Genomic DNA, 13,313 nt, shown 5'->3' with positions numbered 1-13,313 from the left:
AATAAGAAATGAACTTATTTATGGAAGAGAATAAGACAAAATTTTAACCCAGATCCTCTGCTTCCCAATTCAGCTCCACTTTATTGCCTTTCCAATGCTACTTAGTGCTTTTCCCTTTCCAGTTCTGAAGAGTGCCAGAAAGGACTTGGCAAAGGTAACCAGGCACTCTCATCACATAGGTGAGGTAGAAGGTCTTTTTATCATCTGGATGAGTGCTGAATTTCAGAGAAACCATATAGTTTCCCTAAGACTGTCCAGGCAGGAAGAGGCAGAGCTGTGGCTGGAGCCCTCGTTCCCCATCTTCAATTCCACACCACTTTCCACAGCAAATATAGTGAAAGCTCTGCCAAACGCTTCACCTACATTATCTCATTTGATGTAAGATGGCTCAGGCACAGACTTTGCCCTTGAGGAGTTTAGAATTTGTTGTAGAAATTACTGAACTGCTGAAGAGATGCATTCACTTCATAAGAGTGGCCCTGAAAAAGCTGAATAAAAACTTGTGCATTTGGTTTTACTGGTGCCCAGGGTGTTGAAGTCTTTCACTCAAGGTCGCACCTAGAAGAAGAAAGAGAAGGGGCATCAAGAAGCCATGTAGTTCAGCCCTCTCATTGTACAGATGAAGATGAAGATGAAGAGGGCCAAAGAATTGTAGTGAGTCATCCAAGATTGTCTAGATCTGAGACTGAACTGGAGGGGCCCTTGGAAGTCGTCTCTTCCAACCTCCTCATTTAATAGAGGAAGGAAGGGAAGTGAAATGATGATGGGTGACAAGGTGATAGAGGTAGCAAGTTTCAGAGCTAAGCTGTGAGCCTCCGTTGCCTGGCACCAGAGTCATGTGTTCTACTTTCCCCGGGGAAAGGACACGGTGGCCATACTGTCTTGTTAACTTTGTGATGGCACATCACCTCCAGTGATGCTCTTCTCAGCAAACACTCAGTGGTAAGATGGAGACAGCTGGAGGCTGTAGCTAGACCTCAATCCTGAGAAAATGTCTAACTGAAGAGGGCCATTGGGTCCTGGATAATGGAGCTCACTTTGTAGAGACTTTCCATGGCGACGGGTAACTGGGGCACAGTGAATAGACCACCAGGCCTGGAGTTTTTAATCTTTCTGAGTTCAAATCTGGTCTGACACTTGCTAGCTGTGTGACTCTGGGTAAATCACTTAATCCCGTTTCCCTTAATTTCCTCATCTACAAAGTGAGCTAGAAAAGGAAATGGCAAGCCGCTCTAGTGTCTTTGCCAAGAAAATCCCAAATGGGATCCCAAAGAGAACTGCTCAACAATAACCCCCACAATGATTAGTTGGCCATGTAACCAAAGGAGTCATGTAGCAGTGGACGGGGAGCTCCTTTGTGTACCAAGAGCGAGCGCCTGCCTTTGTCTGCCCTGAATACCAGCCTGACTGTTTTGCAGCAAACTCCAGCTCAAAGATTCTGAGCCCTTAGGGCAGCATCTCTTTCATTATTTTTGTTTACTGATGGATTTTGAGATGGCAGGTTGGCTGGTCCAGGCCCCAGGACAGCTTTATAAGACTCTTTGTCATGCACAGTGGGCCTGGATAGGAGCCTCTAGCCCAGAGTCATCAAGAACTGCTCAAAATATGTGGTATGATGATGAGTTCTTTGTTTGGTTTTGTTTTCAGCCTCTGACAGTTTCCTGCTTTATTAAAAACTGATTAATACAATAATTCACTGCTGCTCACCGAGAAAATCACCTAGCTATGTGGAAATTAAATCACTATTTCCTATTCATAGCATTTCCATACAAATGAAAGTCCCCCCAAAATGGATTCTCCTGGGAGAATTCTACCTTATAAGATTCAAGGAAGCATTAATTGCTCTCTTACTATTTATGGCCATATTTTCCTTAATGAGACCCCACTGTCCAGGAAAGCAACAATGGACATTGGGGACAGCATATTCAGCTCAAAGGGTGACAAGGCAGAGCCCAGATGTGACTGGAGCAAAATGCTCACCTAGAAGACTTTCTCCCAACAAAACGAGGACGTGCATCGGAAAATGAACTTAGGAGGAGAATTGTATGAAAATGAGCAAACTGGTAAACCTGTGGTTGTTTTTGGTGTCGGTCCCCATCCTTGCTCAGTCAGATATAACCGAGGATACTTTCTCTTCATCGATCAGAGCCAGGATTCCAGATTTTCTCTTAATCGAGGTAATCACTGCCCTAACCACTGAGAGTAATGAGGCATCCACTTCTCTGCCACAAGTGAGGAGTTTCATTTCATTAATTTATGCAGCAGATAGGAGATGTGAACCAAGAACGAGGGTCAGTCTCTGACTTTATCTACCAGCATCTCTGCTTTGAGCCAAATTTCATGCACGAAGATTCTGAAACTTTATTCTTTATCAGATTATAACTTCAAGCTAGAAGGGACCTTCGGGAGAATCTAGTCCAATCCCATGATTTTACAGACCAAAAACAGAGACTTTGAGATTTGAACAGATCTGTCCAGCTCTCTCAGGAAATAAGTGGAAGGCGGGCTATTTTAATGCCCTTTGCTTTGTGGAAAGCAGGGATCTATCTACTCATCATTCTATTGTTCTATCATTCTATTGATCTATCAATTTAAATATCATTAGATATACATAAATATACACACAATAAGTGCATATATTATGTACACGTACAAATACATTTAGATGGTTTTTTTTCACATTGATGTTTCCGGTCTTCCCCAATACAAATATAGCCTTTTTTGTAGCAGAGAAGTATAATTAATCAAAAGAAATACAGTATAGTAACTCTATGTCACAGTGAATGTCTAAAGACAAAGGTTCTTCACCTCTCTGTACTAAGAAGAGATGTGTGTGTGTGTGTGTGTGTGTGTGTGTGTGTGTGTGTGTGTGTGAGAGAGAGAGAGAGAGAGAGAGAGAGAGAGAGAGAAACTGAGAGACAGAGAGAGAGAGAGACAGAGAGACAGAGACAGAGAGAGACACACAGAGAGAGACAGAGAGAGAGAGAGAGAGAGAGAGAGAGAGAGAGAGAGAGAGACAGAGAGAGAGACAGAGAGACAGAGAGAGAGAGAGAGAGAGAGAGAGAGAGAGAGAGAGAGAGAGAGAGAGAGAGAGAGAGACAGAGACAGAGAGAGATCAGATCTCTAGAGCCAGGATTGCGCTTTGCAATTTATCTAAGATCTAGGGTCTTTTATGGCATTTTCCTCTATATTATTGGGGTCACTGTATAATGAAACAGTATAAGGGTTTTTTTTTGTCTGTTTTGTTTTGCTTTAATTTCTTCCAGAAAAGATTTCACTCTTCAGGAGGTAGCCCAGTCCAGTTCTGTAAAATTTTCCTGGTCAGGGAATTTTTCTTAAATGGGAGTGAAATCTAAGACTTCCATCCATTGCTTCCAATTTTCCAGAACAAATTTAATCCCTCTTTTCCAGGATAGCCCTTTGAATATCAAAAAGCAATTGCTATGTGTCTGTCCACCCCCAAGTCTTCTAGCTTTGTTATTTTTTAAAAATCCATCTTTCTGTGGCTTGAGCTTCACTCCCTTCTCCATAGGCTCCCCTTGGCCAGGGGAGAAAATGGGAAGGTCACTGTCACCTCCTATGCTCTTCTGCCACCACCAACAAAATCCGTCTGCAAATAAGCAAAATTAGCCAGATCTCTTTGTTTATCTTTGTATCACCATGTTCTCTGCAGAGTGCAGTGCTAATTAGGACAACAGAAAGGCAACTGGAGACCTTGGGTGAAGAAGAGTATGAAATGGAATAAACCAGAGAAGAGCTGGAGAAATTGGCAGGATGGGCAAAGGAAAAGGGAACGTATGAGATCTGGAGGGTCACTGGCTGTCTCCATCCTCAGACCCTGCAGTTAATCCAGGTGCATCCTGGATTATGTTTTATGAACATCGGTTCTGATTGAGCTTCGGGAATATGGAAGGCTCACAAATGAGGCATTTCCTACTGTTAGTACAGTGACTCTATCTGGAATGGAATTAAAGGCTTGCCAAAAAATCAGAGGAAAAAAAATAGACATCCAGATAGCAGCTTTTCAATAAATTAATTAATTTAAAACTATATGGAACAAAACCAACATTTCTGTGACATAGTATAATAAAAAAAGATGATGGCACATGAAACTGCAAATTTTTTATGTGAACTTGCTATTTCTTTTGAATATATAATAATAAGAATATATAATAAAATTATCATGTAAATTTCTTCTTTCTCCCCCCTCCCCACTGAAGTAGTAATAACACATCTTTCAAGTAGTGACCAGGAGACAAGGCTGGCATATGGGGAGGATCAGGAAGTTGTCCTAGAGCATCAGGATCAGCTTGAGGTGACTTTTGAAGGAAGTAAAATACTCTAAGGAGGGAGAGGTGCCGAGGGAAGGCATTTCAGTGATGGTCCAGGAAGGCTAGAGAAGGAACACAAGGAGCAGGCCAGTTTGGCTGGAAAGTAGAATGAGTAAAAGGGCAGGAGAACACACAAACTCTGGGTTGGTAGGCTGGATTTAAGTGGGAAAAATTTTAAAGAGATAAGTAATTTTTTGTTTCAATGACAGGATTTCTTTTGTTGTTATTGGTTTGTTTTATCTTTGAAGTAAGAGGGAGCCATTGGAGCTTCTTGATGTAGCGAAGTGACGTGCCCAGATCTGTAATTTAGTCATCACATCGTATATGTGTTTTGTAGGGAAATCAGCCAACCGATGGAAGACCGAGAACCTCCAATGGTATCGAGGTAAGAGTAGATGCTGGTATGGATATCCTTAACAATATCCTTATAAACTCTTTGAATCATTTCCAACTTTAGTATCCCCAATAATGAGAACAGTTCCTTGAACATATTAGTAACTTGCAAAATGTTACTGAATTGAATCCACAGGGGTCTGAGAGCGCACATGGACTCCACTCCGGAGGAATGATTATTTATTTCTGACTCCCCCCAAATGAACTTTTCATCAAAATTCTGTGCAAATAGGGACCTTTTATGAAGCATCATTAATTGGAAATTAGACTTTCAGTGCACATCCTTTAGCCTTAACTGCCCTTTAATGAATTCATTACATTAAGAGTTAATTTACAACAAGTAGTTTGGGAGCTAGGCTCCATTCACCATTCGGCTCTTGTCATCCCAGCAAGAGCCCAGTATTAACTACTGAAATGTATTCCACATTTAGACATGGAAAAAAATACTCCCCAGACTCAGGCCTTCAAGGGAGCCTTGGACACAGCGAACAACTGTGCTTTGCTGTGATGGGCCCACCATGAACTTCATTAATCTCAAACGCCTGCGAGAAATGATCTGTTTTGCCGGAGTCTTGCTGGGACCAATCAGTCCCTCAGTGGTTGGTGTCAATTAAGAGCAAGTGTGATGCAAAGAGGATATTTTAAACCCTGTTTGACACTGAGTGTCTCTCTGTTCTTGTCGCTACCTCCCACCTGCCCTCTGTCCCTCGTGGCCGACTCCTCCTCTCAGCTGGGCCTTTGCTTATTGAGACCCATTATCTGCCTCCACGCACTCTCCTATGCTGAGACAAAGCATCCTCTGAAATTGCCTCTTACTCAAGGAACGTTGTTTCAGAAGGGATGGTTCAATGTTGAGGAGCGGTAATGATCCATAGGGAGCTAAGAGAGAAGCTAGAGGGAGACCTCCCAGCTCAGTCCCAAATCAGGACTCAGATCGAGTCCATCACTACTTTTTCTGACCTTGGACAAAATCGATCCATCATGATTAATGCTCCAAGTACCGGGTTAGGCCCTGGAAATAACAAAAGTACATCAGTTCATATACGCCCCTTATTCCCAAAGATGGAATTACTCCCTCTGGTTGGAATTTTGCCCCAGGGATGAGAATCTCCAGAAACGGGTGTTATCAAAATGGAAAACCGATTTATACCATGAATCCTGAATAGCATGTGGTAAATAGAACTGTGTTGTAGGAGCTGGCGTGTGGGAGACTGGGGAGAATTCTCCATCCTCAAGAGAGGATTCTCTGCTTCCTTCCCTGTGTGATTGCCACACCCTGGTCTCTTTTGGAAGACTTGTAGCAAGTTTCATAGTGCAATTCAGCCCCAGTCTTGGAAATGAAGGAAGAAGAAAATGGTTCGTCCTTTGGACTTGTATCCTCAGAGTCTAATAGATGCTTCATAGATGGCCCTGCATCCGGCACAATCTCCCGTGATCCTGATATAGACGTGGCTACTGGACCCAAATGACTCCAGAGGATAAAATGAGGCTGGGGATCTCGCAAGGCCCTCCCTCACTCAAATTCAGCTCATTTCCATGTCAGGGCGTCCCTTCCCTGATGTCCTGGTTGGCTTTGAGAATGAAGGACAAACAACACAAGAGCTTCCCATATAGTAGGGCTTCATTAATCCTTGTTGATTGTCTATAAAGGACAATCATAGGACTACTTCTTCCACCACATTTGGAACTCCCATGTTCCCTTCCCCAAATGAACTTTCTCTAGATGCAAAGTTTAAAGCAGAAAGATTACCAACTTTACGGTGAAGGAAACTGAGCCCAAAGAGGCATAATGATACTCCAAAGTCCCAGAGATCATAAATGTTTTAGCCAGAAATGTGGGTCATCCTTTCATATTTAGTGCCCTTTTCGCTATTCCATCCTTCACTGTGTACAGTTCTTCACAAACCTCTCCAATTCCTCAAATATTATAGAATTTCGTTTCTTTAGCTCTTTGGATTCCCAAATAGCTTCTCAAGACACAGCCAGAGGGAAATCTCATTATTTCAACCAAGCTTGACGGAAGGGAGCTGCCGGACAATCACTCAGACATCCATAACTCTGTTTGGAGTACAAGTTAGGGTGTTGTAGTCCTGTGATGAGACAAATACCCATTTCTCCTCTGCGGTTCTTACAGATGAGGATGGGGGAGGAGGACTGCTTGGAGTAGGAGAGAGGTCGTGGTGGGGATCCATGGAGAAAATCAACCTATTGAACATCAGGCTGATATTCTTGGCTGCACCTGAATTCAGCAAGGGAATAAAATGGGTAGTCTAAACTAATGCTCTAAGAAACTTTTCCATCATGTTGCATTGCGCATCTTCTCAATCTATGACATGACCTTTGGGATCAGTTCCCCACTCCTATGCTCATCTTATGATCTATTCCCCCACCCCCAACCATTGCTTATCCCTATCTTCTTTCCTTTCAAAGCTATTTTCCCTTCATTCTCCGTTACAGATCTGTCATGTGGAGTTCTTGCCACTTCCCTGTCTGACAGCCAATTTTCCTACCTGTCATGATCAATTCTGCTCATTAGCTCTCCCACCTGCTTCAACTCGAGTCCCCTGATACCGCACACAGCAGCCCTGAAACATCCTTTTACTAGGCAACTTCACTGAAATTGCTCCTTCCACCTGAGGAACTCCAAACCCTTTCCAAAAGTCAGCTGAAACTTGTTTTTTAGGTCAGTGATCCAGAGGTTGGATTTACACAACACTAACTCAAGCAGATGGGGAACGAAGTCACCCGTATTCTGGTCCCATCATGTGGAAGAGCTCCATGGAGCCATTTCTTTTCCCTCCTTGAATTTAGTGATTTGTTCATTGATTGATTGACCTAAGCAACCCAACTGTGACTTGGGCATCTTGCTGACACATTCAGAGAGGTACAATCAGCCTCTTGTAAATTATATTAGAATGTTTAAAAAGGTGTAAAAGGGCACTGAGAGATCAAGCAACTCTCTTAGACTTGCACACAGAGAGTGAAGGGGGTATTGAATCCAAGTCATCCTGAGTCCACAATTAGCCTTCCATCCATTATCTCATTCCTCCTTTCAACTGCTATTAATTGGATATTTAATATTCAAAACCTGAAAAAGCCTCCCCACTGCACCATGCTTCCTCATCTTTTCTAAGCTAAATCTACCCAACTCTTCCAACTGATCCCCACAGAACCTTGACACCTTTCCCAGGTAACACTCCAGTGCATTTGTGCTTGTCTTGTGTTGTGGGGACCTAGAAATGGTGGCTCTTGGATTATGTCCCAGCACCTTTGTAATTAGAACAACAATCTATGTAGAAATACAATAATAATGGTAAATAATAATAGTAATAATAATTATTCTCATAGATCCTATACTCTGCAATGTAAGCAGTGCTTCATATATGCGGTATTGATTGGGGAAAATGAACTGTAATGAGGTAGGATGCTGAGTGAGGTTAGATAGAAATGCCTTTGAGAGGAAGTTGAATATAGTAATGGACTGGGACTCTGGAAGACCGGCATGTCATTTAACCTCTTTGGGACTCAGTTTCCACATCTCTAAAATGAGAGAGATCAGATTTAATGATATAGAATGTCCATTCTGGCTTTAAATCTATGATCTTGAGATCATTTTGCTACTCAGTCATGCTTTGAGAAGCAGAAAGAATATGGTTATGATGGCAGTCAAAGATTCATTGATAAATGAAGCATTAGTCCCATAATCCAGTGTCATATCTGCTTGGTGCCCCATAAATCTCTCCATCCCTGTTAAATTCATCCTTCCAGCGTGATAGAGACATCAGTCAGAATGAATGCTCAGATATCAGGACACCGGCTTGTGGTGAGTACATGGGAAGTCCCATCTGAGAAGGAAGTGGTCCAGGAGGAGCCCAGTCGCTGGCAGCTCTGAGCGCCAGGTCAGCCCTCTCTCATTTGTCAGCTTTTACGTACGTTGAATAAATCCTCCGTTCCCAAGCACCCACTGTATTTACCAGCAGCAGATGGGCCTAATGATCCCACTTGAAGCACAGCAAACAAGGAGAGCAAAGAATGAAATTACTGAGTCAACACACTTGAGAGGAGCCAGAGAGTCAAAATGCTCGTTTTAATTCTGACAAATATTAGATGACATGCTTCCTACTGATCCCTTCTCTGGCTCAGGTAAATAGGAGCCTATCCCAAGTCAACCACATGGGGTTCAGGCCTTTCCTCTTGGTTTTTCCCTTTGCTAACAGCCTGGGAGGCCACTGCTAATAACAAGGATTGTTCTACATATCCCTGATACTTGCCAAGGCCACAGGTGGAAATGTCTCTGCAACCCTGGTGACGACCTTCCCGTTCCCCTAAACCATCATCTCAAATGGCATCTAGCTGCTTGTCTCATAATAAGTGAATGATAAATATTTATATAATATAATATAATAATAATATAATATAAAAATAAAAACAAGCAAATAAACAATAAGACACATTATTATTTTTGCTTATTATTATTGTTATTAGTAGTAGATAAACCCTGTTGTCCATCTGCTGTTATTTCATAAATGTATTATTCTTGGAGCATAGTGCAGATGACCGCAGTTGTCCTATTAAAAGTGATTTGGAGAAAACAAAGTTGCACAAATACACACAATATAAATAAACAAACAAACAAAAAAAAGAAAGAAATGTCACCATGTGTCACCTGCTGTGCTTATTATAAGAAAGGCAAATATAATCAAGAAAAAAGACATTAGGGTGCTTCTATTCCAATGAGGGAAGACAACATATAAAATAAATAAATAAAACAAAATAAGATAAAAAAGATAATACAAAACTTTCATGTTCTTATAGGAAACTGAATGCAACAAATCTAAAGAACTTTTCATAAAAGCAAGATCGTGATTATTTTGCCTTATACCTGGACCCCGTCTCTTGACTAGATGGTAGGATTCTATTTTATTAGAAACAATTCCATTTTTGGTCTGGACAATAATTTCAACAAGCATTTCAATACTTACAATGTGTAGGGATACAAAGACAAAATTAAATAGTCATTATATTATGGATTATACCAGAGGCGTCAAAATCATTGGGGCTATATGTGGTCTGCTCATGTCCAACTGAAACCAGATTAAAATATAACTGGGAAGTGTTTAATAAATTTTAAAAAAATAGTACAATATAGATAATATTTATTTGTGATTTTTCTAACTCAGTAGGTCACTGGAAGGGATCCATCTTTTTTTGGGGCTATTGAGAGAGATCGTAACTCCTAAATTCTGTGAGTCTGTGTTCTAGTCCCTGCACTCAAAGAGCTTAAATGTATTGGGGTGTGGAGAGTAGCATGTAAAGATACAAATCAATACCAAATATACACAAAGTAATTTCTAAGGGGGAACACGGGGCAATATGAAAGGAAATTTGTTAACAAGAGAACAAGAGGGTCAAAGGGAAGAATGGATTGTAGGGAAAACTGGAATAGAATGTGGAAGGATTAGCTCGCTTTATGGAGAGGTATGAGAGAACAAGCACTGATAAATAGGGAAGGGGCTTTCAGTTTAGTCAACCTGCTGCCCAAAATATGGGGATTCTGGAAAATCAAGAGGGTTGTAGATGCATCACATCTTTAACAATGGCGAATTTGATCATTAATTCCCAAGAAAGACATTGGAAGAGGGAGTGAGGAGGAGCTTACAAAAATGGCAGCTGGACAGATATCAAATGAGATGAAATACTCTATATAAAGTATATTGCTACCATGTCCATTCCTTGGTTGTGTACTATGGCCAAGCTTTAGAGCAAGGAAACTTCCAGTGGAATCTTGGGACCAGGTTGGAGAGAGGAATGGGCATCTTTCGTGTTCTTCACCATTTTCCAGGTCACCTCTGTCTTAGGAGTCACTCCATTGTTTCCGGATTGCCTCAGAAAGACTTTTGTCCTTGGATACATCTTCACCCTCTACTTTTCCTACACTCTTCTGACACATAGATAGCTCAAGTTCTCTCTGATTGGGCATTACAATTCTGTCTGATTTTTTTCTCTCAGATCTCTCCTCTCTGCAGCAGACCCTTTCCAGAGTCCTCTCAGAACCCCTAAAAGTATCAAGGTCAGCCTCCTTCATTCTTTTCCAGATCCCTCTCTGGGATCTCTGAATGTTGCCTCCATGTACCTCGGTACCTCTTACCTCTTTGATTTGTTGTCTTCCCCCATTATCCATACCAGGATACTCAAGCTGGAGTTAGGAAGATATAGTCAGAGGAAAGAGCATGGGAACTGACCCATTGCTTACAATATGCTGACCAATATGGAACTGTGAAACTTCCTGCCAACAGTATTCCACCCACCTGGGGATGAGGACCAGGGGGAGATTTTCAAGTGGGTAAAGGTGCACCTGTTATAACTTGGAGAGGGCTCTTTCTTTGGAGGACAATGGAGCTAAGCTTGTAGTTGATAATTTAAAGGGAACCGGAGAATGTTCCTATTTACAGCAAAATATTAAAAACCTATCCCCTCAAAGATGGGAGGTGGAAAACTATGAAAACTCTATGAAACTCAGACCTGGCAGCAATCCCTTTCACCCAAACCCTATCCATGCCTCTGCTTTTCCTCGATCAATGAGCAAGCATTTCTATGTGTCAGGAATGGTGCTAGATATACAAAAAGAAAAAAGAAATAGTTCCTGCCATTAAAAAGCTTTTGTTTTCTTAGAGGACATTCAGACAGATATTTGACCTTAGTCCCAGCTTCTGCTTCCAATTCTGAATTAACTTCGTCCCCTTTGAGCAGCGGTAAAGGCAAGAAGATCCAAGTTCAAATTCTCCTCCATACATTTACTAGCTGTGGGACTCTGGGCAGTCCCTTAACTTCTCTGGATCTTTGTTTACTCCTATGAAACATGAAAGTTAGACTTGCTGCTTTCTGAAGTCTCTTCCAGATTTTAATAGATAATTCTCTGTTCCTCTCATCACTCCCCAATATTTCCGTTCAGCCCCATTTTGTTGGATGCTACATGAGCCTCTTTGTCCGAAGACCTTTCCCTGTGTGGAGACCTCCCTCCTAAGCTGCCAATGCCAGCCCATTACCCAGGCTCTCTACAGATGGGATTAGGCGGTCACTGTAGTCTTGCCCACCTCCTTCCATCTCATGTACAGGACAGCATTGGAGACACTTTGTTGAAATCCAGGTGTGCTCTACGTATATGACACTCCCCTGATTGGCTTCTAGTAACCCAGCCAAAAAGAAGGCATGAGATTTACACTAGAAGGGTCTTTAGAAACCAGGGGAGGACAGAGAATATGTCGTTTTTGTCTTTATTTCTCCAGCACCTACTATAGAAATTGGACAACAGCAGGTACTTAATAAATGCTTGTGGCTTGCTTAAACCATTGTGATCCCTACATTGTAACAGACTGGGAGATCGAGGCCCAGAAAGTCTAGATGACTTACCAGAGTCACACAGCAAAGCAGAAACGTTGGGATTCAAACCAATTTTTTGAAACTCGTCTCTGAGCCACACATTCTCATTTTAAGTGGGCCCGTTTTTCTCTGTTGTCCTACAAGCAAAGTCAAATGCAACGCTGGTGAAAATTGGAGGCCTTGGTTGTCCTGCAGCGACCAGCCTTTCGTTGGGACTCCACAACAGACATTTCCTCCATCCTTCCCCGGGGAAATCTCCCTCGGTGAGCAAGAGCTTGAAAATTATAGATGAGCTAAAAGCCTCATGATTGGGGATTATTGAATTCTTGCTGGGCTCCCAGCAAAAGTCTAACTCCCTCGTCAATGTTTAGCAACAAAAACTGTTTTCCTGAAGCGCCAAAAACCTCAAATATTTATCAGCTCTTCACTGGGGGCTGGATCCCTGAGAGCTGAGGTTTGTGTGTGTCTGTGTCTAGTGGCCTATTAGCATTCAGGCTCCCGTGGAGCACAAGGGGATGGCTTCTTGAGCGTAAGCCTTTAAATACTCACCTACCGCTAAATATATGTTTGTTGGTCTGTGCACTTGGGGGAAAGTACATTCTCACTATGGAATTAAATGCCCTTAAGCAGAAGTCAGAGAGAGAAAACCATTTCGCCTTTCTGTTCAGTGGTCCCTCCCTGCTCTTTCCCATCTGTTGAAAACTCATTTTATGGAAGATGTAGCCGACACTGGGCACGAATGCCGGACTCGGGGAGCTGCTGTAGAGCCCACTCTTTTGATCGGGCTCTAGAATAAGATTATTTGCATAAAGAAGTAGCTGGTGACTTCCACTGAGCCATGTACATTAGAGTGCCCCGTCCCCCTGAAATTGGATCTCCCTGGACCCTTGCCCAGACCTCTGAAGGCAGACGGGGGAGTCTGTTCTCATTTTCTACTTGACAAAGAAAGTTCAGAAGTAGGGCTGCAGAGTTGGGTGCTACTAGGGCACATGATGAGCCCTTGGGCCATGGGAGTTCAAGGAGAAAAGGGATGTCTAAGATCTGGATATGGTGTCAAAATGTTTGTGGCAGCTCTTTTTGTTGTAGCTAGAAACTGGAAGATGAATGGATGTCCATCCATTGGAGAATGGTTGGGTAAATTGTGGTATATGAAGGTTATGGAATATTATTGCTCTGTAAGAAATGACCAGCAGGAGGAATACAGAGAGG

Source organism: Sminthopsis crassicaudata, chromosome 3, assembly GCF_048593235.1.
Source record: "Sminthopsis crassicaudata isolate SCR6 chromosome 3, ASM4859323v1, whole genome shotgun sequence".
In the NCBI taxonomy this organism is placed as follows: Eukaryota; Metazoa; Chordata; class Mammalia; order Dasyuromorphia; family Dasyuridae; genus Sminthopsis; species Sminthopsis crassicaudata.
Note: the sequence above shows the minus strand (reverse complement) of the source record.